The sequence below is a fragment of the Peromyscus eremicus genome, unplaced genomic scaffold, assembly GCF_949786415.1.
Source record: "Peromyscus eremicus unplaced genomic scaffold, PerEre_H2_v1 PerEre#2#chrX_unloc_4, whole genome shotgun sequence".
NCBI lineage: Eukaryota > Metazoa > Chordata > Mammalia > Rodentia > Cricetidae > Peromyscus > Peromyscus eremicus.
In genome coordinates, this window is record NW_026734291.1 from 1,789,798 (window position 1) to 1,817,418 (window position 27,621).

At 33.9% G+C, this 27,621-nt stretch overlaps 1 long non-coding RNA gene across 2 annotated transcripts; it reads right to left on the reverse strand.

Moving 5' to 3' along the window:
• On the reverse strand, positions 1-27,621 carry LOC131901149 (uncharacterized). Of its 2 annotated transcripts, none has more exons than XR_009376392.1 (4): positions 27,255-27,621; positions 25,298-25,490; positions 23,065-23,110; positions 1-938 (listed from the first exon to the last, which is right to left on the reverse strand). It is a non-coding gene; the product is annotated as an uncharacterized LOC131901149 (long non-coding RNA). The 2 variants fall into 2 exon arrangements; XR_009376393.1 differs by lacking the exon at positions 27,255-27,621 and adding an exon at positions 26,628-26,854.

Below are 27,621 nucleotides of genomic sequence, written 5' to 3' on the forward strand. Positions count from 1 at the left end.
ACAAAAATTCTCATCTGGTGAAGATTTAATAACCAAAATATACATATTGAATGCAAGAAATTAAATAAAACAAAAATTCTCACCTAATAAATGTCTATATGCAAAATATACATATTGAAAATGAGAAATCGGATTTCAAATCTTGAGCTGTTTCCCTCAAATATTTAATTGCTTTCTCTTGGCTTTCAAGGGATTTACTGATTGCTTCCCATTTTTTGTTTGACTTTTCCTCTAATTCTTTAAGGGAATTTTTCATTTCCTCTTTAAAGATCTCTAACATCTTCTTAAGGTTATTTTTAAGGTCGATTTCTTCTGTTTCCTCTGTGTTGGGATGTTCAGGTCTTTCTGGTGTAGGTTCTGATGGAACCATGGTGTGTTTTTTGTTGTTGACTGTACTTTTGCACTGGCCTCTATCCATCTCTTTCTCCACTTGGTGCAAGCAGTGTCTGTGTCTGAGGGAGGCTCTCTCAGTTGGATCAGTAATCTTGGTCCAGTGGGAGCTCATGGTCTATTGGATTCTGATGGACTGTTTGTCTCAGGGAGAAGCTCTTAGTCCAATTGGCCCTTGTGGGCTCTGTCTCAGGGAGTAGTTGTAATCTTGGCACACAGGTGGGTTGGGAGGGGTGGAACTTGTGAGTTACAAGATCTGGTGGGGGATGGTGGTAGTCTGAACTGCCTGCAGTAGGTCTGCCTGCCGACTGGCCCGAAACTGGGACTGCAATGGGTAGTGGTGTAGGCATGCAGAGTTATGTCCCTGGGCCCAAAGCCTAGGGGCTGGGGTGTTCAGGACTGAGGATAAAGACTCACCTCTTAGTCCAATCGGGTCTTGGCCATCTCTGTCTCAGGGATGGGTGGGATGGGGAGAGGTGGGGCTTGGTTACAGGGTCTCATGGAGGATGGTGGTAGTCTGATCTGTCTGCAGGAGGTCTGCTGCCCAACTGAAATGGAGAAAAAGAAGACACAAACTGAGGAAATGCTGGAAGTGTAAATCTGAATAAATGAACAGGAACTACAGATGCAAGCATAACCAACAGAGTGCAAGAGATGGAAGAGCGGATCTCTGGTGTTGAAGATACGGTAGAGGAAATAGATTCATCAGTCAAAGAAAACACTATGGCCAACAAAGTCATGACCCAAAATGTCCAAGAAATTTGGGACACCATAAAAACACCAAACCTAAGAATAATAGGGATAGAAGAACGAAAAGAATACCAACTCGCCGGGCAGTGGTGGCGCACGCCTATAATCCCAGCACTCGGGAGGCAGAGCCAGGCGGATCTCTGTGAGTTCAAGGCCAGCCTGGACTACCAAGTGAGTCCCAGGAAAGGCGCAAAGCTACACAGAGAAACCCTATCTCGAAAAACCAAAAAAAAAAAAAAAGAAAAGAAAGAAAAGAATACCAACTCAAAGGCACAGAAAATATGTTCAACAAAATCATAGAAGAAAACTTTCACAACCTAAAGAAGGAAATGCCTATAAAGATACCTTTATCAGATGAGAATTCTTCTTTTGTCTGATTTCTTGTGTTCAATAGGTATATTTTTATATTAGACCATTATCAGAACAGAAGTTTTGTTTTGTTTAATTTCTTGTGTTCAATAAATACATTTTTCATGTTAAACCTTTATCACATGAGAATTTTGTTTTGTTTTTCTGATTTCTTGTGTTTTTTGTATATTTTGAATATTAGACCTTTATCAGCTTAGAATTCTTGATTTATTTATCTAATACCATGTGTTCAGTATGCATATTTTGGATATTAGTTCTTTATCAGGTGAGAATTTTTGTTTTATTTAATCTCTTGTGTTTAATACATATATTTTAGATATTAGACCTTTATCAGATGAGAATTTTTGTTTTATTTATCTCATTTCTTGTGTTCAATATATATACATGTCATTAGATCTTGATCAGATGAGAAATTTTGTTTTATTTATCTGGTATCCTGTTTTCAATATCTATGTTTTGGATATTAGACTTTTTTTTTTTTAGTTTTTTTTTTCAAAACAGGGTTTCCCTGTGTAGCTTTCTGCCTTTCCTGGAACTCACTTTGTAGACCAGGCTGGCCTCGAACTCACAGAGATCCTCCTGGCTCTGCCTCCCGAGTGCTGGGATTAAAGGTGTGCGCCACCACCGCACGGCTGGGATATTAGACTTTTATCCAATGAGAATTTTTGTTTTCAATTATCTAAATATGTTCAATATGTATATTTGAATATTAGACCTACCTCTAATAATTGTTGTTTTTTTCTCATTTATTTTGTTCAATATGTGTATTTTGGATATTAAAATTTTATCACATGAATATTTTTCTTTTATTTATCTGATTTCCTTTGTTCAAACTGTATATTTGGATATTAGATCTCTATCAAATGAGAATTTTTCTTTAATATATTTGATTTCTTGTGTTCAGTGTGCATATTTTGTATATTAGTTTTTTCTCAGATGAGAACTACTGTTTTATTTAATTTATTGTGTTCAGTAAATATATTGTGGATATTAGACTTTTATCAGATCAGAATTTTTGTTTTATTTATCTAATTATGTTCAATATGTATATATTGGATATGAGACATCTCTCAAATGAGATTTTTTGTTTTATACATTTGATTCTTGTGTTCAGTATGCATAATTTTGGATATTACATCTTTATCAGATGAGAATTTCATTTAAATTATCTGATTTCTTGTGTTCCATATGTATATTTTTGATATTATACCTTAAAAGATGAGAATTTTTCTTTTATTTATCCAGTTATGTTCAATATGTCTGTTTTGGATATTAGACCTTTATCAGATCAGAATTTTTGTTTTATTTATCTGTTTTCTTGTGTTCAATGTGTATATTTTGGATATTAGACTTACCGCTGATAATTTTTGTTTTTTCTTATTTATTGTGTTCAATTCATATTTTGGATATTATACATTTATCAGATGAGAATTTTTTTATTTATCTGAATTCTTGTGTTCAATATGTATATTTTTGATATTAGACCATTATCAGATGAGAATTTCAGTTTTAATTATCTAATTTCTTGTGTTCAATATATATATTATTGGTATTAGACATTTTTGTATTCAACAGGTATGTTTGGGATATTAGACATTATCAGATGAGAATTTTGCTTTTATTTAATTTCTTGAGTACAATAAGTGCGTTTTTGATGTTAGGTGAATATCAGATGACAACTTTTGTTTAATTTATTTGATTTCTTGGGTTAAATATGTATATTATGTATATAAGACATTTATCAGATGACAATTTTTGTTTTATATATCTGATGTCTTGTGTTCAACATATATTTCAGAATATTAGACATTTATGAGATGATAATTTTTGTTTTATTTATCTAATTATGTTCAATATGTGTATTTTTGATATTAGACCTTTATTAGTTGAGAAATTTTGTTTTATTTAATTTCTTGTGTTCAATAAGAATATTTTTGATATTTTACCTTTATCACATGAGAATTATGTTTTGCTTTTCTGATTTCTTGTGTTCCATATGTATATTTAGGGTATTCGACCTTTATGAGATGAGAATTTTTGTTTTGTTAGTTAATTTCTTGTATTAAATATGTATATTTTGAATATTAGACTTTTATCATGAGAAAATTTTTGTTTTATTGATTTAATTATGTTCAATATATACATTTCTTGTATTAGATCTTTATAAGATTTGAAGTTTCCTTTATTTATGTGATTTCTTGTGTTCAATGTGTATTTTTTGGATATTAGATCTTTATCAAATGAGAATTTGTGTTTTTTTAATTTATTATGTTTTTAAGTATGTTTTTCATATTAGACCTTTATCATATGAGAAATTTTGTTTTCTTTTTCTGATTTCTTGTGTTCAATATGTGTATTTTGGATATTAGACCTTTATCAGATGAGAATTGTTGTTTTATTTATGTGATTTCTTTCCTTAACTATGTATATTTTGGATAATAGACGTTTATCAGATGAGAATTGTGGTGGTATTGTGTTCCCCAAAATATTGTGCACCATAATAAACTTATCTGGGGTCAGAGACAGAACAGCCACAATATTAAACCTAATGGTTAGGCAGTGGTAGCACACGCCTTTAATCCTAGCATTCCAGAGGTAGAAATCCATGTGTTCAAGGATACAGCCAAGCATGGTGACTCACGCCTTTAATCCCAGAAAGCGAGCCTTTAATCCCAGGGAGTGATGGCAGATAGCACAAAGATATATAAGGCATGAAGACCAGGAACTAGAAACTTTTGGCTGGTTAAGGTTTCAGGCTTTGGAGCAGCAGTTCAGCTGAGATTCATTCTGGATGAGGACTCAGAGGCTTCCAGTCTGAGGAAACAGGATTAGCTGATGAAATGGTGAGGTGAGGTGGCTGTGGCCTGTTCTGTCTCTCTGATCTTCCAGTGTTCACCCCAGTACCTGGTACAGGTTTGATTTTATTAATAAGAACTTTTAAGATTCAAGCTACAGAGAATTTTTGTTTTATTTATCTCAATATATTCAATGTGTCTATTTAGGATATTAAAACTTTATCAGATGCAAATGTTTATTTAATTTATCTAATTATGTTCAATATATATATTTTGGATATTAGACCTCTTTAGATGATAATTTTTGTTTCATTTATGTGATTTCTTGTGTTCAATATGTATATTTTTGATTTTAGACCTTTATCTGATGTGAATTTTTGTTTTATTTATCTGATTTTTTGTGTTGAATATGAATAATTTTGATACAAGTTCTTTATCTGGTGAGAAGTTTTGTTTTATTTAATTTCTTGTATTCAATATTATTTTTCAGATATTAGCACCTTTCAGATAAGTATTTTTATTTATTTTTCTGATTTCTAGGGTTCCTTTTGTATATTTTGGTTATTAGACCTGTATCAGATAAGAATTTTTGTTTTATTTATCTGATTACTTGATTTCAATATGTATATTTTCAATATTTGATATTTACGACATGATAATTTTTGATTTATGCAGTAATTTCTTGTGTGCAATAAGTATATTTTTGATATTTGAACTTTATTACATGGGGAATTTTTTTCTTATTTCTAGTGTTCAATATTTATATTTTGGATATTAGACCTTCATCAGGTGAGAATTTGGTTTTATTTAATTTCTTGTGTTCAATAAGTACGTTTTTGATATTTCAACTTTATAACATGAGAATTTTATTTTCTTTTTCTAATTTCTTATGCTCACTTTTTATATTTGGGATATTAGACCTTTATCAGATGAGGAATTTTGTTTTATTTACCTGATTTTTGTGTTCAGTGTGGGTATTTTGGATGTTAGACTTTATCAGATAAGAATTTTTTTTATTTTTCAGATTTTTGTGTCCAATATGTATATTTTGGATATTAGACCTTTATCAGCTGAGAATTTTTGTTTGTTAGATTTCTTTTGTTCAATGTATATATTTTGGATATTAGACCTTTATCAGAAGAGAATATTTGTTTTATTTATCTGATTTCTTGTTTTCAATATGTATATTTTGAATATTAGACATTTATCAAAAGAGAATTTTTGTTTTGTTAATTTCTTGTGTTCAATAGGTCGCATTTTTGATACTAGACATTTATCTGATGATAATTTTTGTTTTATTTATCTATTTTTGTTAAATATGTGTATTTTGGATATTAGATGTATATCAGATGAGAATTTTTGTTTTATACATATAATTATGTTAAATATGTATATTTTGGATATTAGACCTTTTTTTTTTTTTTTTTGGTTTTTTCGAGACAGGGTTTCTCTGTGTAGCTTTGCGCCTTTCCTGGAACTCGCTTTGGAGACCAGGCTGGCCTCGAACTCACAGAGATCGGCCTGGCTCTGCCTCCCGAGTCCTGGGATTAAAGGCGTGCGCCACCACCGCCCGGCTTGGATATTAGACCTTTATCAGAAGAGAATTTTTGTTTTCTTTATATGATTTCTTGTTTTCAATAAGTATACTTTTGATATTAGACATTTATCAGATATTAATTTTCATTTTATTGATCTAATTATGTTCAATATGTATATTTTTGATATTGGACCAATATCAGCTGAGAATTTTTGTGTTTTTTATCTGATTTCTAGTTTAGTATGTATATTATGGATATTACACCTTTATCAGATGAGAATTTTTGTTTTATTTATCTGATTTCTTGTGTTCAACATGTATATTTTGAATATAAGACCTGTATCAGATGAGAATTTTTGTTTTTTGAGGTTTTTTTTTTGGTTTTTCGAGACAGGGTTTCTCTGTGTAGATTTGTGCCTGTCCTGGAACTCACTTGGTAGCCCAGGCTGGTCTCGAATTCACAGAGATCGGCCTGGCTCTGCCTCCCGAGTGCTGGGATTAAAGGCGTGCGCCACCACTGCCCGGCTGAATTTTTGTTTTATATAGCTAATGTCTTGTGGTCAATATGTATAGTTTACACATTAGACCTTTATCACATGAGAATTTTTGTTTTTCGTTTTTTTTAATTGTGTTCAATATTTATAGTTTGGATATTAGAACTTCATCAGAAAAGAATTTTTGTTTTATTTTTCTAATTATGTTCAATATGCATATTTTGGATATTAGACCTTTTTCTTATGAGAATTTTTGTTTTTTTAATATGTTTTCTTGTGTTCAATATGTATGTTTTGGATATTAGACCTTCATCACATGAGACTTTTTGGTTTGTTTAATTTCTTGTGTTTCATATATATATATTGTATAATAGACTTTATCAGATGAAATTTTTTGTTTTATATATCTAATTATGTTCAATATGTATATTTTTGTATAAGACCTATATCAAATGAGAATTTCTGTTTTATTTAATTTCTTGTGTTCAGTATGTATATTTTGGATATTAGACCTTTATCAGGTGATATTTTTTGCTTTATTTAATTTCTTATGTTCAATAAATATATTTTGCATAATAGACCTTTATCAGATGAGAACTTTTGTTTTATTTATGTGATTTTTTGTGTTCAATATGTATATTTTGTATATTAGTCCTTTATCAGATGAGAATTTTTTTTATTTTTTATTTTTTATTTATTTATTTATTTTTGGTTTTTCGAGACAGGGTTTCTCTGTGTAGCTTTGCACCTTTCCTGGAACTCACTTGGTAGTCCAGGCTGGCCTCGAACTCACAGAGATCCGCCTGGCTCTGCCTCCCGAGTGCTGGGATTAAAGGCGTGCGCCACCACCGCCCGGCTGAATTTTTTTTTATTTTATTTCTTGTGTACCATAATTATATTTTTGATATTAGACATTTATCAAGTGAGAATATTTGATTTGTTTTTCTCAATGTGTATATTTTAGATATTAGACCTTTGTTATGTGAGAATTTTTTTTTTGTTTTTCAGATATCTTGAGTTTAAAACGTATTTTTTTGATATTAGACCTTTATCAGATGAGAATTTTTGTTTTCTTAATCTGGTTTTTTGAGTTCAGTATATATATATGTTGGATATTAGATCTTTATCAAATAGAATTTTTGTTTCATTTATCAGTTTTTTTTAGTTCAATATGTGTATTTTGGATATTAGACCTTTATCAGATGAGATTTTTTTGTTTTTTTATCTCATTTCTTGTGTTCAATATGTATATTTTTGATATAAGAATTTTATCTGGTTAGAATTTTTGTTTTATTTATCTGAATCCTTGTGTTCAGTATGTATACTTTGTACATTATACCTTTATCAGGTGAGAATTTTTTTATTTATTTATGTAATTATGTTCAAAATGTATATTATGGTGATATTTTATTTGTACTAAAATTTAATTTTATCTGTATGTTAATAAATAAAAGTGCCTGGGGGACAGAGATAATAACAAGTCATTTAGCATAAGTCTGGCAGTGATAGCGTATACCCTTAATCCCCATCACATGACAGGCAGATGTCTGTATGTTCAAAGACACCACCAGCATGGAGACACATGCCTTTAATCTCAATACCAACCATAGAGACCTGGAGATCTGTAAAGACAGGCAGTGATGAGGAAGTCATGTGGTTGGGTTTACAACCAATGAAAAGGCAGAACAGAAAGTCAATAAAAAGACAGACATGCAGGAAGTAGGTCTCTTTCTCAGGGGAAGGATGCCAGTAGCAGGGGTGGTAAGAAGGCAGTCTTGGTCTTAGCTCTTGGCTGCTGCTCTGACCTCTGGGGCTTTTAACTCTGTGTTTGGCTCTGTGTTTCTTGTTGAAGAAAAAACCATTCAGAATTACATCTACAGTGTATTTTGGATATTAGACCTTTATCAGGTGAGAATTTTTTTTATTCAATCTCTTGTGTTCAATATCTATATTTTGGATATTAGACCTTTATCTGAAGATTTTTTTGTTTTATTTATCTAATTATGTTCAGTATGTATATTTTGGATGTTAGACCTTTATCAGTTGGGAATTTTTGTTTTATTTAATTTCTTGTGTTCAGTATGTATATTGTGAATATTAGACCTTTATCAAGTGAGAATTTTGATTTTATTTAATTTCTAGTGTTCATCATGGATATTTTGGATATTTGACCTATATCAGATCAGAATTTTTGTTTTATTTATCTGATTTCTTGTGTACAGTATGTATATTTTTTCATTAGACTTTTATCAGATGAGAATATTTGTTTCATTTCTCTGTTGTCTTCTGTTCAATATGTATATTTTGTATAATAGACTTTTATAAGATGAGAATTTTCATTTTATTTATGTGATTTCTTGTGTTAAATATGTCTATTTTGGATATCAGTCCTCTATCATGTGAGAATATTTGTTTTGTTTAATTTCTTATGTTCAATAAGTATACTTTTGATATTAGTCTTTTATCAAATGAGAATTTTCTTTTATTTACCTGATTTCTAGTTTTCAATTTTGTATATTTTGGATAATGACAATTATCAGGTGATAATTTTTGTTTTATTTAATTTCTTATGCTCCGTGTGTATATTTTGGATATTAGACTTCTTTCAAATGAAAATTTTTGTTTTAATTTTCTAATTATATTCAATAGGTATATTTTGCATATTAGACCTTCATAAAGTGAGATTATTTTGTTTTATATATTTGATATTCTTATTCAGTATATAAATTTGGTTATTAGTTTTCTTCAGGTGATAATTTTTGTTTTATTTAATTTCTATGTTCAGTATGTATATTTTTGATATTAGACCTTTATCAGAGGATAATTTTCATTTTATTTATCTGATTTCTTGTGTTCAACATTTGTATTTTGGATGTTAGACCTTTATCAAATGAGAATTTTCCTTTTATTTATCTGATTTCTTGTGTTCACTATGTATGTTTTTGATATTAGACCTTTATCAGATGAGAATTTTTATTTTATTTATCTAATTATGTTCAATATGTATATTTTGGATATAAGACTGAATTCAGAGGAGAATTTTTGTTTTATGTGTATGATTTATTTTATTCAATATGTATATTTTGGATATTAGGCATTTATCAGATGAGAATTTTTGTTTTATTTAATTTCTTGTGCTTAGTATGTATATTTTGGACATTATACCATTAACAGACGAGAATTTTTATTTTATTTATCTTATTATGTTCAATAGGTATGTTTTGGTTATTAGACATTTTTCAGACAAGAACTTTTTGTTTTATTTAATTTCTTGTGTTCAGTATGTATATTTTGGATATTAGACATTTATTAGATGAGAATTTTTGTTTTATTTATCTAATTTCTTGTGTGCAATATGCATTTTTTGATATTAGACCTTTTTAAATTTAGAATTTTCATTTGTTTTGTTGGATTTTTTTTTGTGTTCAATATGTATATTTTGGATATCAGACCTTTAACAGATGAGGTTTTTGTTTTATTCATCTGATTTCTTGTGTTCACTATGTACATTTTTTATATTAGACCTTTATCAGATCAGAATTTTTGTTTTATTTTATTTCTTGTGTTACGTACGTATATTTTGGACATTAAATGTTTAACAGATGATAATTTTTGTTTTATTTAGCTTATTAAGTTCAATATGTATATTTTGGATATTAGACCTTTATCAGATGAGAATTTTTGTTTTATATATTTGATTTCTTGTGTTCAGCATGCATATTTTTGATATTAATACTTTATCAGGTGAGAATTTTTTTATTTATATGGTATACTGCAATCTATATGTACATTGGGAATTAGACATTTGTCAGATACTAATTTTTGTTATATTAATCTGATATCCTGTATTCAACATGTATATTTTGGATGTTAGACCTTTATCTGATGAAAGTTTTTGTTTTGTTGATCAGGTTTCTTCAGTTCAATATGTAAATTTTGGATATTAGACTTTTATCAAGTGACAATTATTTTTTTATTTCATGCATTCATTATGTATATTTTGGATGTAGACCTTTATCAGAGGTGATTTTTTGGTGTTATTTATCTAATTAAGTTCAATATGTATATTTTCAATATAAGACATTTATCAGATGAGAATTTTTTTATTTAGCTAGTTATGTTCGATATGTATATTTTGGATATTGCACCTTTATCAGGTGAGAATTTTTAATTGATTAATGATATCTTGTGTTCAATATGTATATTTTTTATATTCGACATTTCTTTGATGAAAATTGTTATTTTATTTATCTGATTTCTTCTGTTCAACAGGTTTAATTTAGATATTAGACCTTCATCAGATGAGAATATTTGTTTTATTATTATATTTCTATTGTTCAATACAATATTTTTGATATTGGACTTTTATCAGATGATAATATTTTTTATTTAATTTCTAGTGTTCGGTAAATAATATTTGGATATTAGACATTTATCAGATGAGAAATTTTGTTTATTTATTTGATTTCTTTATTTGCATATGTACACTTTAGATATAAGTTCTTTATCAGGTGAGAATTATTGTGTCATTTAATTTCTTGAGTTCAATATGTATATTTTGGATATTAGATTTTCATGAGTTGTTAATTTTTTTTAATTTAATTTAATTTTATTTTACAATACAATTCAGTTCTACATATCAGCCATGGATTCCTTTGTTCTCCTCCCTCCCACCCACCGCCCCTTCCCCCAGCCTACCCCCTATTTCCACCTCCTCCAGGGCAAAGCCTCCCCAGAGGACTGAGATCAACCTGGTAGACTCAGTCCAGGCAGGTCCAGTCCCCTCCTCCCAGCCCGAGCCAAGCGACCCTGTATAAGGCCCAGGTTTTAAACAGCCAACTCATGCAATGAGTACAGGACCCGGTCCCACTGCCTGGATGCCTCCCAAACAGATCAAGCCAATCGACTATCTCACCCATTCAGAGGGCCTGATCCACTTGGGGGCCCCTCAGTCATTGGTTCATAGTTCATGTGTTTCCATTTCTTTGGCTATTTGTCCCTATGCTTTATCTAACATTGATCTCAACAATTCTTGCTCATATAAACCCTTTGCTTTCTTGCTAATTGGACTCCCAGAGCTCCACCTGGGGCCAAGCCATGGATCTCTGCATCCAGTTCCTTTAGTCTTTGGATGGGATTTCTAGCACAACAATTAGGGTGTTTGGGCATCCCATCACCTGAGTAGGTCAGTTCGGGCTGTCTTTCGACCATTGCCAGCAGTCTATTTTGGGAGTATCTTTGTGGATTTCTGTGGGCCTCTCTAGCTCTTTGCTTCTTCCTATTCTCATGTGGTCTTCATTTTCCATGGTCTCTTATTCCTTGTTCTCCCTCTCTGTTCTTGATCCAGCTGGTATCTTCCGCTCCCCCAAGCTCTCTTTCCCTCAACCCTCGCCCTTCATTCCCCCCACTCATGTCCAGATTGTTCATGTAGATCTCTTCTTTGGGCATTCCTTAGGTATATGCCCAAGAGTGGTATAGCTGGATCTTGGGGGAGACTGATTCCCAATTTTCTAAGAAAGCACCATATTGATTTCCAAAGTGGTTGTACAAGTTTGCATTCCCACTAGCAGTGGAGGAGAGTTCCTGTAGCTCCACATCCTCTCCTGTATAAGGTGTCTTCCTTGTTTTTGATTTTAGCCATCCTGACAGGTGTAAGGTGGAATCTCTGAGTCATTGTGAAAACCTCCCTTCTCCAAGAACCCCAGCAGACCCTTCAATGTCCTCGAGTTGTTAATTTTTATTAGATGAGAATTTTTATATCATTTAACTGATTTCTAGTGTTCAATATGTATATTTTGAATTTTAGACAGCTATCAGGTGAGAATTTTCATTTTATTTGTCTGATTTTTTGGTGTTCATTATACATATTTTTGGTATTAAACCTCTATATATCAGGTGAGAATTTTTGTTTTGTTTATATGATTTCTTGTGTTCAATATGTATATTTTGGATATGAGACCTTTATCATGCAGGAATTTTTGTTTTAGTTATGTGATTTCTTGTGTTCAATTGGTATATTTTTATATTAGTCCTTTATCAGAACAGAATTTTTGTTTTAGTTTATTTCTTATATTCAATAAGTATATTTTTTCATATTAGACCTTTATCTCATGAGTATTTTGTTTCCTTTTTTTGATTTCTTTTGCTCAATATGTGTATTTTGGATACTAGACTTTTATCAGATGAGAATTTTCCTTTTATTTATCTGATATCTTGTATTCAATATGTATATTTTGAATATTACACCTTTATGAGATGAGAATTTTTGTTTTATTTACTCTTGTGTTCAGTATGTATGTTTTGGATATTAGACTTTCATGAGATAATAATTTTTGTTTTAATTAATTTACTGTGTTCAGTATGTTTTTTTATAAAAGACCTTTACTAGATGAGAATTTTTGTTTTATTTATCTGATTTCTTATGTTCAATATATATATTTTGGATATTAGACTTTTATCAGATGAGAAAGTTTGTTTTAAATATACATATTGAACCCAAGAAATCATATAAACAACAAAAATTCTCATCTGATAGGGGTTTAATATCGAAAATATGCATAATTAACACAAAAAATCAGACAAATAAAATGAAAATTCTCATCTGAATAATTTCTAATATCAAAAATATACATACTGAACACAAGAAATTAATTAAAACAAAAATTATCATCTAATAATTTTTTGTGTTTTCAATATGTATATTTTGGATATTAGACATTTGTTAGGTGAGAATTTTTGTTTTATTTACTTTCCTGTGTTTACTATGTATATTTTCAATATTAGATATTTATCAGATGAGAATTTTTGTTTTATTTATCTAATTATATTAATATGTATATTTTGGATATAAGACCTTTATCAGGTGAGAACTTTTGTTTTATTGATCTGATTTTGTCTGTTCAACATCGATATTTTGGATATTAAAACTTTAACAGATGAGAATTGTCACTTTATTTATCTGATTTCTTGTTTTCAATTGATATATTCTTATATAAGAACTTTATCAGAACAGAATTTTTGTTTTATTTTATTTCTTGTGTTCAATAAGTATATTTTTCATATTAGACCTTAATCACTCAATAATTTTGTTTTTCTGATTTCTTGTGTTCTATATGTATATTTTGTATGTTAAACTTTGATGAGGTGAAAAGTTTTGTTTTATTGATCTGATTTCTTGTTTCAATATGTATATTTGCATAATAAACCTTTAGCAGATGAGAATTTTTGTTTGTTTATATGATTTCTTGCATTCCGTAGGTATATTTGTGATATTTGACCTTTATCAGATCAGAATTTTTGTTTTATTCATCTAATTATGTTCCACATGCTTATTTTTAATATTAGACCTTTATCAGATGAGAATTTTTCTTTTATTTATTTTCTTGTGTACAGTATGTGTATTTTATTTATTAGTCCTTTATCAGGTGAGAATTTTTGTTTTATTTATGTGATTTCTCGAGTTTTTTATATATATTTGGATATTAGACTTTTGTCATGTGAGAACTTTTTTGCTTTAATTTCTTGTGCTCAGTATGTATATTTTGGAATATTAGACCATTAACAGGTGAGAAAATTTATTTTTCTAAATATTTTCAATATGTGTATTTTGGATATTAGACCTTATGAGATGAAAATTTTTGTTTTCTTTTATGATTTCTTGTGTTCAATATGTATATTTTTGATATTAGAGCTTAATAATCTGATTTTGTGTTTTATTTGATTTCTTGTGTTAAGTATGTATATTTTAGAAATCACCACATCATCTGGTGAGAATTTTTGTTTTATTTAACTTCTTGTGTTCATTATGTATATTTTTGATATTAGACCTTTATCAGATGAGACTTTTTGTTTTGTATATTTGATTTCTTACATTCATTTTGCATATTTTGGATATTAGTTCTTTATTAAGTGAGAATTTTTGTTTTATTTAATTTCTTTTGTTGAATGTGAATATTTTTGATATTAGACCTTAATCAGGTGAGAATTTTTGTTTTATTTATCTAGTGTCCTGTGTTTAAAATGTATATTTTAAATATTAGACATTTATCAGATGAGAATTTTTTGTTTGTCTAATTTCTTGTGTTCAGTATGCATATTGTGCATATTAGACCTTTATTAGAGGGAAAATTTTGTTTAATTCATCTATTTTTTTATGGTCAATATATATATGTATACATATATATATTGAATATTAGACCTTTATCAGGGGAGAATTTTAGTTCTTTGTCAGTTGAGAATTTTTATTTAATTAATTTATTGTGTTCAGTATGCATATTTTGGATATTAGATTTTAATCAGATGAGAATTTTTGTTTTATATATTTAAATATGTTCAATATGTGTATTTTTGATATTAGACATTTATCAGGTGATAATTTTTGTTATAGTAGTCTGATACCTTATGCTCAGCATATATATTTGGATATTAGACATTTATCTGATGAGACTTTTTGTTTTATTTTTCTGATTTCTTGGGATAAAACATATATCTGGAAGGTAGACCTTTATCAGAATAAATTTTTTGATTTATTTTCTTTTATTTCTTAGGTTCATTATGTATATTTTGGATATTCAAATTCTATCAAATGAGAGGTTTTGTTATATTTATTTGATTTCTTAGGTTCAATATGTAAATTTTGGATATAGACCTTTTTTAGGTAAAAATGTTTCTTTTATTTATTTTGTTCAATATGTGTAGATGTAACCAACTGTCTTTTTAAGTAAGAAACACAAAACCAATGCAAAGAAGAAAGCCAAGAAGTCAGAGCTAAGAGCTAAAACCTTACCGTTCCTCCTGCAGTGGTCCTACCTCTCTGAAACAGAGCTACTTCCTGTGTTAAAGTCATTATATAGACTTTCTGTTCTGCCTTCTCACTGGTTGTAGACCCAACCACATGACTGCCTCATCACTGCCTGTCTGTATAGAACTCCAGGTCTTCTATGGTTGGTATTGTTATTAAAGGCATGTGTATCCAATGCTGGCAGTATTCCTGAACTCAGAGAGACTTACCCAGGTCTGCCTACCAAGTGTTGGGATTAAAGGCGTGCACCACAACCACCTGGCTTTCCTATGGCTTGCTAATAGCTCTGACCCTTGGCCAACTTTATTTATTAACATACAAATAATATTTTAGTACAAAATAAAATATCACCATATTTCCCCTTTTCTATTTTAATAAAAAGAAAAAAGGAAAAAGCTTACAACTAACATAAGAAAAACTATATACAAAAGTACAATAACTATATACAATATATACAAGTAATAAATACCTAAACAATGTCCAGTCCATTTGTATTTGACAAATTTAGAGAAAATAATTCCATTATCTATCCTATTGTGTCTAATTCACTTTCTATCCTAATTAATCTTCAACTGGAACTAACTAATTATCAACTCCCTCAGAGACCCAAGAAGGAAATAATATTAGCTAACAAAAATAAAAACAGGAAGTACATTCAAGCAACTTCCAAAAAATTGTGAGTTGACAGAAACAGCCAGCTGCCTGGACAGTCATCTGAGGTTTCCCCGCAGTGTTGGGGCATCATCTTCAGCCTGTAGGCTTAGCATATCTGACAGACTCATTTGTAAAGTAGAATGTACACAGGGTCAACAGTTCAACCTCACATTGGGTGAGAGCAGTCCATATACCAGAAACACCTGATTTCCACTAGTATCATGTCATGATTCAGGATTTTAAATTCTGGAAATTGTTGATAGTTTTTTAATTCAGCTGTCCAATCTTCTTGGCTATCTGTGTATGTGGCTTCATCTCAGCATCCCGTTCTTCTCCACATCCCACTATTAAATGCCATTCTACTATTAAGAGGTGTGAGCTTACTCTTCAAGAATAACTGTTTCAGCTGCTGTTCCATTGCACATCAGAAGCCATAGGCCCACTGCCTGTTCAGCTACCTTCGAAGAAAAGGGCACTGTACCTTTTCCGGATTGCGAAGGCCACTTCAGGGATGGTGCCATATTATCCTGGCCTCAGAAAATGCCTTTTGATAAAGCCATAACCACACTTGATTTGGCAAGAATCAGTAGTCCTTTGTTTCGTGTCCTGTCTATCCTGTTTGTCAGCAATTGATTCGGCAATACTTTGTTGTCCAGTGGCTACCTTTTGTCACAATGAAAGTTAACCCTAATTGCAGTTTTTTCAATGCCCATATTTTCTCTGAAGTAGATTGGTACTGCCAGGAGCTGACATGTGTCATAGTCATAACAAAAAAGAAAAATTTTCTAAGTTATTAAAACATTTTAAATGCCATATTCTGTAGATCTCTGAAGGGTTTGAAGATGACCTGTCTATCTAAAATATATCTGCTCAATCTTGAAAACATACCAAATTTGACTACAAGTTTTATTATAGTGTCTTACTACTAACTTTCATTTCTTTATATCCTAATAGTTGGTAATAATAACATTCAAGGATCAGAAAATTGTATTACATTGTTAAATGAATGGTATAAATAGTTAGAAATATACAAATATGTATAATTTTGATATTAGACTTTTATAATTTGGGAAGTTTTGTTTTATTTAATTTATTGTGTTCAATAACTATATGTCTGATATTTGACATTTATCACATGAGAATTTTGTCTTTTTATGATTTCTTGAGTTTAATATGTATATTGTTGATATTACATCTTTATCAGATGACAATTTTTGCTTTATTTACTTATGTTTAATATGTATAATTTTAGTATTAAACTTTTATTAGATTAGAATTCTTCTTTTCTTTAGTTTTTTTGTGCTCAATAATGATATTGTTGATATTAGACCTTTATCAGATGAGAATTTTTGTTTTATTTATCTAATTTCTTGGGTCCAATGTGTATATTTTTGATATTCGACCTCTGCAAGATGAGAATTTTTGTTTTATTTAACTTCTTGTGTTCAATATGTTTATTTTGGATATTAGAATTTTCTCAGTGAAAAAATTTTGTTTTATATAGTTTCTTGTGTAATATAAATACATTTTTAATATTTGAACTTTATCAGATGAGAATTTTCATTTTATTTATCTGATTTTTGGTGTTCAGTGTGGTTTTTTTTGGTTATTAGACTGTAACATTTGAGAATTTTTGTTTTATTTATCTGTTTTCTTGTCATCAATGTGTATATTTTGGATATTAGAACTTTACCTGCAGAGAATTTTTCTTTCATTTAATTTTTGTGTTCAATAAGTATATTTTTGATATTTGACTTTTATCACATGAAAATTTTGTCCTGTTTATGATTTTCTGTGTTCAATACGTACATTTTGGATATTAGACATTTTTCAGATGAGAATTTTTGTTTTGTTCATCTGAATTCTTGTGTTCAATGTATATTTTTATATTTGACCAATATGAGATGAGAATTTTTATTTTATTTAATTTCTTGTGTTCAACAAGTATATTTATTTTAGTTATTAGACTTTTATCAGACGAGAATTTATGTTTTATTGGAATTTTTGTGTTTAATATGTATATTTTGGATAATAGACTTTTATCAGATAAAAATTTCTATTTTGCCGGGCGGTGGTGGCGCACGCCTTTAATCCCAGCACTCGGGACTCAGAGGCAGGTGGATCTCTGTGAGTTCGCGGCCAGCCTGGTCTCCAAAGTGAGTTCCAGGAAAGGCGCAAAGCTCCACAGGGAAACCCTGTCTCGAAAAACCAAAAAAAAAAAAAATTCTATTTTATTTAATTTTCTGTGTTCAATATATTTTATAGTTATTAGACTTATATCAGAGGAGAATTTTTTCATTTACCTAACTATGTTCTATATGTATATATTTTTTTATTTTATAATTTGATTTAATTTTACATGTCAGCCATGGATTTCCCTGTCCTCCCCCCTCCCACCCCTGACTTCCTCCCAGCCCATCACTCATTCCCATCTCCTCCAGGGCAAAGACTCCCATGGGGATTCAGCTCCATCTGGTAGATTCTGTCCAGGCAGGTCCAGTCCCCTCCTCCCAGCCTGAGAGAAGTGTCTCTGCATAAGTCCCAGGTTCCATACAGCAAGCTCAACCACTAAGGGCAGGTTCCGGTCCCACTGCCTGGATGCCTCCCAAACAGATGAAACTAATCAACTGTTTCACTTATCCAGAGGGCCTGATCCAGTTGGGGGTTCCTCAGCTATTGGTTCATAGTTCATGTGTTTCCATTAGTTTGGCTATTTGTCCTTGTGTTTTTTCCAATCTTGGTCTCAATAATTCTTGCTCATACAATCCCTCCTCTTTCTCGCCAATTGGACTCCTGGAGTTCCACCTGCGGCCTGGCTGTAGATCTTTGCATCCACTTCCCTCAGTCATTGGATGAGATTTCTAGGACAACAGTTAGGGTGTTTGGCCATCCTATACCAGAGTAGGTCAGTTCAGGCTTTCTCTTGACCATTGCCAGTCATCTATTGTGGAGGTATCTTTGTGGATTACTGTGGACCTCTCTAGTATTTTGCTTCTTCCTATTCTCATGTGGTCTTTATTTACCATGGTCTTTTATTCCTTGTTCTCCCTCTCTGTTCTTGATCCAGCTGGGATCTCCTGCTCCCCTAAGCTCTCTTTCCTTCAAACCTTGCCTTCAATAACCCCACTCACGTCCAGGTTGTTCATATAGATCTCATCCATTTCTCTGTCATTGGGCAATCTCTGTGTCTTTCTTAGGGTCCTGTTTTCTAGGTAGCCTCCCTGGAGTTGGGAGTAGCAGTCTAGTCTTCCTTTGTTTTACATTTAGTATCCTCCTATGGGTGAGTACATACCATGTTTGTGTTTCTGAGTCTGGGTTACTTCACTCAGGATGATTTTCTTTAGATCCATCCATTTGCCTGCAAACCTCACGACGTCATTGTTTTCTTCTGCTGAGTAGTACTCCATTGTGTATATATACCACATTTTATTTATCCCTTTTTCCGTTGAAGGGCATCTAAGTTGTTTCCAGGTTCTGGCTATTACAAACAATGCTGATATATACATAGCTGAGCAAGTGCCCTTGTGGTATGATTGAGCATTCCTTGGCTTTCTGTGGAAACAAAAGCAGAACCTCTTTTCCAAAGTAACATATCCTTATATCCAAATTTTGAAGTCAAGGTACCTTTAAAATTTACATTTTGGAATAACTGAACAGCTTTTACAATTAAATGTTTTTCTTCAGTTACAAATATCAAAGACAACATAATCTAGAATCTCTGTGTGATAGCCATCTTTACGTGGCTTATTACCTTTATTGTTTCTTTAAAGAATTTACTTTTAAAAACTATTTGTTTATATAACTGTATATATTCCTTTTTATCTCTTTTTGAAGCCTATGGCACTGTGGCTATTGGCTCTGCCCACTTTAGCTTCCCAACATGGCAGTTCTGCCAGCTCTGGGAGCCATCAAGTCTCAGAAATAGTGGGTCTATGCTTTTATCAAAGCAGTGTGTAGCCTAGAAAGCTCTCTCTCTCTCTTTTTTTTTTAAATACTAGTAAAGACTAAATCTACCACACAGCGTAATGTGCCGCTGGCACACGTCTCATTCCCGCTATACTGCAGGTCAAGTGCACATGCCAGGAACCTGCCAATAGTTCAAACCCGCGTTTTGCAGCGTCTAGCTGCCCATACGAGACATGAAGCAGGAACCTGGTTTTGGATCTGTTTAGAATTAGTTATTAAATATTGTTAGGTTTAAGGTGGAAACTCGAGCCATTGGGCGCCATTTGTAGCTGGAGAATTTTTCTCCAGCTCCCACCACCAAGTCCTGCCAGTCCCGGAGCCCACTTATAAAATAAACACACAGACTCTTACATTATTTAAACTGCTTGGCCATTAGCTCAGGCTTATCATTGTCTAGCTCTCACTCTTATATTCAGCCCATTTCTATTAATCTTTACTTTGCCACGTGGTTCGTGGCTTACCGGTACTTTACATCTTCCTTGTCTTGGCAGTGGCTCCAGCTGGTTTCTCTTTTCTTCCTCCTTCCTCCATTATCCTCTCTCCTTGTCCCACCTATACTTCCTGCCTGGTCACTGGCCAATCAGTGCTTTATTTATATAGAGCGATATCCACAGCATAAAGGAGATATAATAAACTGATAGTAATTATTTTATAACTTGAGATAATTCTGACTTTTAAGTGTCTTACATTCCAATTAGAAGAAATAGCCTGACAGAATAGTCTATATAAGTGAAAGAGAGCTGGTTTTCGAGGTTATTGCTCTTTTGATGGTCCTCCATCCATCTCCTAAGTAAATCATACATCTAGGCTTATTCTTACTTATGAGTACTCATAAGTTTGGCTTAATTTCCAGCCAGCTTTTCTTAAATTAACCCTTTTATCTTTTGCCTTTGGCTTTTCTTGTTCTCTAAATTCTGTAATTCTTACTCTTACTCTGTGGCTTGCTGTGTAGCTGGGTGGCTGGCTCCTGAAGCCCTCCTCCTCCTCCTTCTCTGACTCCTTGATTTTAGAGCTTTCTACCCAGCTTTCTCCTATATATACTCTGAGCCTGCAAGTCCCACCTATCCTTTCTTCTTTCTTGCTATTGGCCAGTTCTTTATTAAATCATCAGTTGTTTTACACAAGCACAGTAACATAGCTTCACAGAGTTAAACAAATTCAACATGAACAAAAGCAGTACACCTTAAAATAATATTCTATCACATAGAGTTACTTGGTACCTACAACAAATGAACTTCAGTGCCAAAGTAATAGGCAGAAAATCACATGTGGAAACAAACAGGTATAACCATACTGATAGTCCACAATTTACCCTTTAAAGTTAAATTAGTGAATGAGAAAATGAAGGTCACTACATATTGATAAAGGGAGAAATTCAACAAGAGTCCATAAACACATGTTCTTGTGACATTGATGTTCCCAATTTTATAAAGCACTCACTACAAAATATGAGATAACAGATAGAATTCATCATTATTTGGGGTGATTTTAATACATGATTATATCAGTTATCAAAACAAAAGGAAAACAATGAACAACTGATATACAAATAAATGGACTGATTTAACATTTACAGAACTTTCCATGGAACAGTAGCAGAATTCATTTTTATCAGCAGCCTGAGCAGTTACTTTTCAAGATGGTTTTATGCAAAGCAAATCTTCTCAAAAACAAGGTAATTGAAATAATTTTTATTTTTATAAGATCACAGTATAAAAAATACAAAAAAGAACAAAAATGAACTACAGAAAATATATAAACACATGGAGGCTAGAAAACAAAACACTGAACAATCACTGAGATGCTAAAGAAATTGGGAGTGGATTCCAAAGTTCTTAGACACTAATGGTGGTAGGAATAGAGCATAACATTCTTGAAATGTATGAAAATAACAGAGCATTGGAATCTACAAAAACTAAAGTGTTGCAAGAGGGAAGTCAAAGTCTATTTGATATAAAGGTATACATTTAAAAATTAGGGACTAGTAGATGGTTCAGCAAGTAAAGGTACATTCCAACAAGTCTGAATTCAAATCCTGGGAAACATGGTAGAATAAAGGCATTGAACACTAGTAAACTATTCCCATCCACCATCTGAGTTATAGTGTGTGCACAACTGAGTGAACGCTATGTGTGTGATTTCATTCACAAATAACTATGTGTTGAAAACATAAAAATGAAATATCATTAGTCAGAAAGAAACAACAAGGATCAGAACTCAAGTCAATGAGTTCTGAATCTCAACCCATACAGCACAAGAGAATACTCAGCCAATACTAATAAAATCAAACCTGACAAATCATACAAAAGAACCAGTAAAACACTTAGTTGTATAAAAGGATCGCCGTATACAACACACTCCTCTAATAAGAATGACACCACATCAAGTTAAAAGACCACACAAATGGAAGGATGAATGGAACCTCACAATTAGCTGGGTCAGGGCCCAGAAGCTTCAGAAACAAAAGTCACTGATGCTGGGTCAGGGGGCAGAGCTCAAGACCTCTCAGCATGGCAGAGCTACATATTGACATGGAGAGTAAAACAGTCCCTCAGCGGTAATATGGGCATCACGTTCAAAAGTGACAATACATTCAGTCTTCCCTAGTGTTATTGACACTGTGGTTCCAACATTTTGGAGAGCATCAGATAGGGAATTTGGTCAGCAACGATGGGAGAGGACAAAAGAAAAGAGAACAGAACACACAGTAAACACTGCTGCCTATCTCCCACTGAGGTCTCTATAAGTGTGAACTAACAGCTTGTCAAAGTGAAGAGACCACCTTGGCATGCAGAGCATGGGAGGAAGAAGGCCACATGCCACCCAACAAGGTGACAAAAAGAATGACTCACTTGAGCTATGCAGGGGGCCCTTCTACTTGCAAGCTGCTATCCCCACTGTGATCATATATAAACCCTGGAAAGCAAATGTGCAAAAAGCAAATGATGCTGGACTTTGAACTTATTCCCTCAAGGCTGTTCATAGCACCTCTCTCCTCATAATGACATGAAGATATGTGATGTGTGACTGATCCATTTGCATCATTGGACTTCAGCTTCAGGCAGAGAAGCAGGGATTGATTGCCAAATGATTCTCACAAAACACTCACTTCCCAGAACTACTGGTGCATGGACAAAAAAATAAACAATTGCCTGTCATGAAAGTGGTGATGGGGTTGAATGTGTGTGTGGGGGGAATGTGTATGAGTAAAGTGATGAATTAAACACAAGTGGGTTAAATGTTAAACAGGTTAATGTTACAGGAGGAAATGGTGCTGGACCTAACCTTGACCCAGCTGCTTGTTCTTACCTGCTCTTTCTGTGTCTGGGGGTCTCTGACATTTTCCTCTTGGCCACTGGTAGAGAAAAGGGAATTCCAGAAAGAATCATGTTATTTCTGAAAACTCCAACAACAAAAGAAATCCAAGAACCTATAGTAAGAAAACAGATTGCCCATCTACCCTTCTCTGACCATGGAAATGGGGAAACATCAGCAAGTAGAGAACAAATCCCTTCTGAGTGAGGGTAGGAGACACTAGTGGTGTAGCAATCCTATGGCAATAGACTCCTGCACAAAACCATACATGATATCCATCTCGTGTTGCAAACTGGACTTCTAAGTGTAATGACTCATTAGGTGATGGAATTACTCTTTCAAGGGGGAGGCATCTCAGATACTCTGCATAACAGATATTTACATTATGATTGATAACAGTAGTGATTACAGTTATGACATAGCAAGAAAAATAATTTTATGGTGGAATGTCACAACATAAAGGATTGTACTTCAATGGTCATGGCATTAGGACGGTTAAAAATAGTTGTTCTGGAGGCTATTAAGTATGACAATGTGGGGTTGTGAGTAGCTTACAATCTGTTTCACTATTGGCAATGCTGAGAATGAGAAGCAAGTAAGACAAAGCACTACTTGCTAAGGAAGCTTGCTAAGAGGCAGAAAGGCTGGAGCCAGAGCTTCAGACTCTGCAGTACAGCAACAAGGAAAGCCAGAGATGGCCATTGCACAATGTTGTGGTCCCCTGAAATACAGGCACTTAACAATGGAAGAGTGACTCCTCGAACAGACCATTTAATTTCTCTGAGGCCTTGGTGTTCTCACTCTTTAAGCTCTGTGTGTGTGACATGACCTGCTCATGCCGCATCTTGAGCTTTCATAGAAAGGATTTGGCTGGTCATAGGTCCTGGACCTAGAGGTAATGAACTCCATGAACATAGTCCTCAAGTATGACAGGAATTCAGGGTGTGTTCTAGACTACTGGATATCATGGGATGCCACATCTTGTCTCCTAAGTGCTGGGAACTTCTGGTATTTATTAAATTTGCTATTGTAGGGACAAGGGGCTGGCTAAAGAAACCCACCCTGAACCTGGAGCCCAGAACTAGGGAGGAAAGACTCAGATTAGGGCAGAAAGAAACACACTGTTTGTCTCAGTCAGATCAGAGCCATCTCTGCCCCTGCCCAACTGACTTGTGAAATCAACCAATCACAGAGCAAAACAGTAGAACCCTGGGCCACAAGTCAATCCAAGATTGACTACACCTCCAAAACATCCAGTATAAACTGCCCTGCCTGGTCAGTTTAAAAAAAAAGGCTTTTCTGTCCACCCTGGTAGAGGCAGCTACTCTCCTGGACTCCTTTTTCTCAAATAAATACCTTTCTCAAAAGAATTTTGGGTGTGATGATCTTCATTCACTGGCATAGAGAAGATCCTTGTTGAGATGTCCCCCAGGGGACAGAGCAAGAGGGAGCTGAAAGAGCAGAGCAAGGAGGAGCTGAACAGAAGTTCCTTGCTGAGACGTCCCTCAGTGGACAGAGCCATAAAGAGCTAAAAAGTAACACTTTTCTCCAGAGCCAGAGTACATTGCTACATTTCTGCAGGTTTTTTTCCCTTTTTGCAGAGTGAAGCAAAAGAAAGCCACAGCATAGGCAAGAGAAGCAGAGCTCTGCTAGGAAGCCCCCTTACAAGGGGACTGAGCAAAGCTCAGCTGTAGCACCTCTCCAGGAGAAGAGCAGGATTTTTGTATCCTGCAGGGAGATCATCCCCCATCAGTTCCAGGCCTGAATTTCCCAAGAATTCAGAAAATTGTCCCATCCAGTGTTGGGCTGCTTCTTTGTAGTTCCAGCTGTCAGAGCTGTGCACAACAGGTCCATGTCTCTGGGACACCTTCAGGGCAGAGCTGTTGTGAGCAGCTTGAGGTGTCCAGGATACCTCACCCTCCAGGGCTGAACGGTCCCTTGCAGTTTCAGCCATCAGAGCTGTGCTAAACAACTTCAGGTGTCCAGGGCACCTTCAGGGCAGAGCTGCTGTTCTGAGCAGCTCAAGGTGTGTGGGATACCTCATCTTCCAGGGCTAAACTGTCTCCTTGCATTTCCAGCCATCAGAGCTGTCCTAAGCAGATCAAGGTGTTGCCTGACTCCCCAGGTAGTCAGGATACCTTTCCCCAGAGTTGTTACAACAAATTTACTTATATTGTTGGTACCCAAACCCGGGACCAACCCACAGATTTGAAAACAATTTACTTACACCTATGCTGACCCTATGTCAGTAGCGGCAGGCTGTGTAGATGATGGGAGGTGGAGCTGCATGAGCTCTCTCAGGAGGCTTGCCAAAATAGCTGTCTAAGAATTTCCCTGGTGTCTACTCCACAGGTGTGTACCCTCCAGAGTCTGTGAAGATGTTTCTCCTGTCTTCAAAAACAAATTGTCGATGATGGGACCTGTCACAATGGAGACCAAAATAACATAATGAACAGTTTTGAGGATGGGACTCAACATCATGACAGATTTATAAACACCTGCATGGAAATATCTATGTGTCACTAAAGTAAGTATACTGGTGGAACTATAATACTCAAATTGGTACTCCCAATTTTCACCCAGGTATCACCTGGGAACTGTGAGATAGGGAACTGCTCATGCCCAACTATAGATCCCTGACTGCAGGGACTAGAGGGAGATACATGCACAAACATATAGAAAAATACAAAACATAAACACATGTATGTGAGAGACAGAGAGACAGAGAAAGAGAGACAGAGAAAGAGAGACTGAGTGAGAGTGGGAGACCTCCATCAATTGGATGCTGATCAAATGAATGCAGGTGTGTCCTCTCAGAGGGGAACAAAAGGAGCAGGGATCAGTTTCAGTCCCTGTATGGACACATTTAGATGTGTGACCAGGCCTCTCCAACTGCTGCTTGGAGAATCAAATGTACAAGGCCTTTTAAAGCAAGTAACAAAAAATTAACTCAAACTCACAGCAGCTAACATCTCACACTAGACAGCACTTGATAGATTCTCTTCAAAGTCATGCTGGGAATTCATACTACTGCCTCAGTCCATGAGTACTATGACTCCTGCCACAGGCTCTGTTTTTGTTTCTTTTTAGAGGAAGCAGAATAGTCTATGTCCTCATGTCATTCCTGTCCACATTTGAGGTTCTGCCTTTGGGCGGAGTTCAGAGACACGATTTTGGCATATCCTTAAGGCATACCCTAAAGATGCAGCCTACCAGAAACACAGACCTTATATAAAATGAAGAAATGATGACAGAGTGGACCTGAGATTGAAACCACAGGGTTTGAATGTATGAATACTTATTCTTCATGCTCTCTTCTGTGATAAAGATCAGGCGATCTCACTGTTACTTTCTTTCAATCGTCATTTCCTGTAGCTGAGTGGTGAGTCTGCACCTTCTGCTTCACCTGCATCTTGGTGAGGAAGGTTTGGTGGGATGGTGGCTCTCTGGTGCTCCTTGTGGGTAGATGAACATAAATGAACTTGCAGTATCACAAGGCAAAGATAATGGACAGACCCCCCTGAGTCCTAATCAAATGTTTGAGAAAGCTTGTTTACCAGTGACTCGGTGACACTGCAAATTATTTTGTCCTGTGCTTCAGATGCCCCCTCTGGGGAACTCAGCTGTGTCCTCTATTTGAAGGGAAGTGGTTATCCCAGCTATCTGGTTTTCTCTGCCCTCATAGCACATGCTCCAAGTAACCAAGGAGATAGCCTCTTCAGGCTCATTCACAGCAGCAGACTCAGAATTCAACTTGGCTGCAGAGTCCACAAGCCTGTGGGTTTACAAGTCAGGAAAAAATTGCCATAGTTAACAATCACCCCAGTCATTTAGAGGTTCCCCAAATATCTTGACAGGTCACTCTAACCATATAACTATATAACTATATAACCATATAACCATATAACTCTAACCATATAACATATGTCTTCTCTAAGACATATAAGGGCAGAACATGGTCACCAGACTCAACAAGTCTCCTCACTGACAACTGAGGAACACAGAGCAGCTGGGAAGTAACTAAAGTTAGCCACTGTGGTTTAAGTAGAGTGATGTCCTGCCTTGAAATGGGCACATCTCATTAATCCCTCCCGCTTTAATGTCGGTCTCATGTTCACACATCAATGCCTATCTACCAAAAGGAAGGAAAGCCAAGAGTTCCCAGCATAAAGCATTGGCCTTACCAGTTCCCGACTTCTGAGCCAGAACAATTAATATCCTGGAATCCTAGAATTTCAAGAGGCATGACAAGCAGGGAAGTTCTGTTGGTTCCCAGAGACTACAGCTTTCTGTTCCCCATTACTGGAAGATTCAGCACAAGCCCACTTCCTCCAGGAAGATTCCCTTTTCTTGCACAGAACTCATTACATGATTCTCTTGACCATTTCTTTCTGGACGTTTTACATTGAGACTGAAGGTCAGCTTTCTTCAGTCACTCTCTGGTTTCTCTAAACTCTGCATTCTCTTTCTGAATTAGACTCTTCAGTATGCCATCATGTTCATCAGTAAATGGTGAAGGCACTGAATAAACTTCCCAAGGACAGCGGGTGT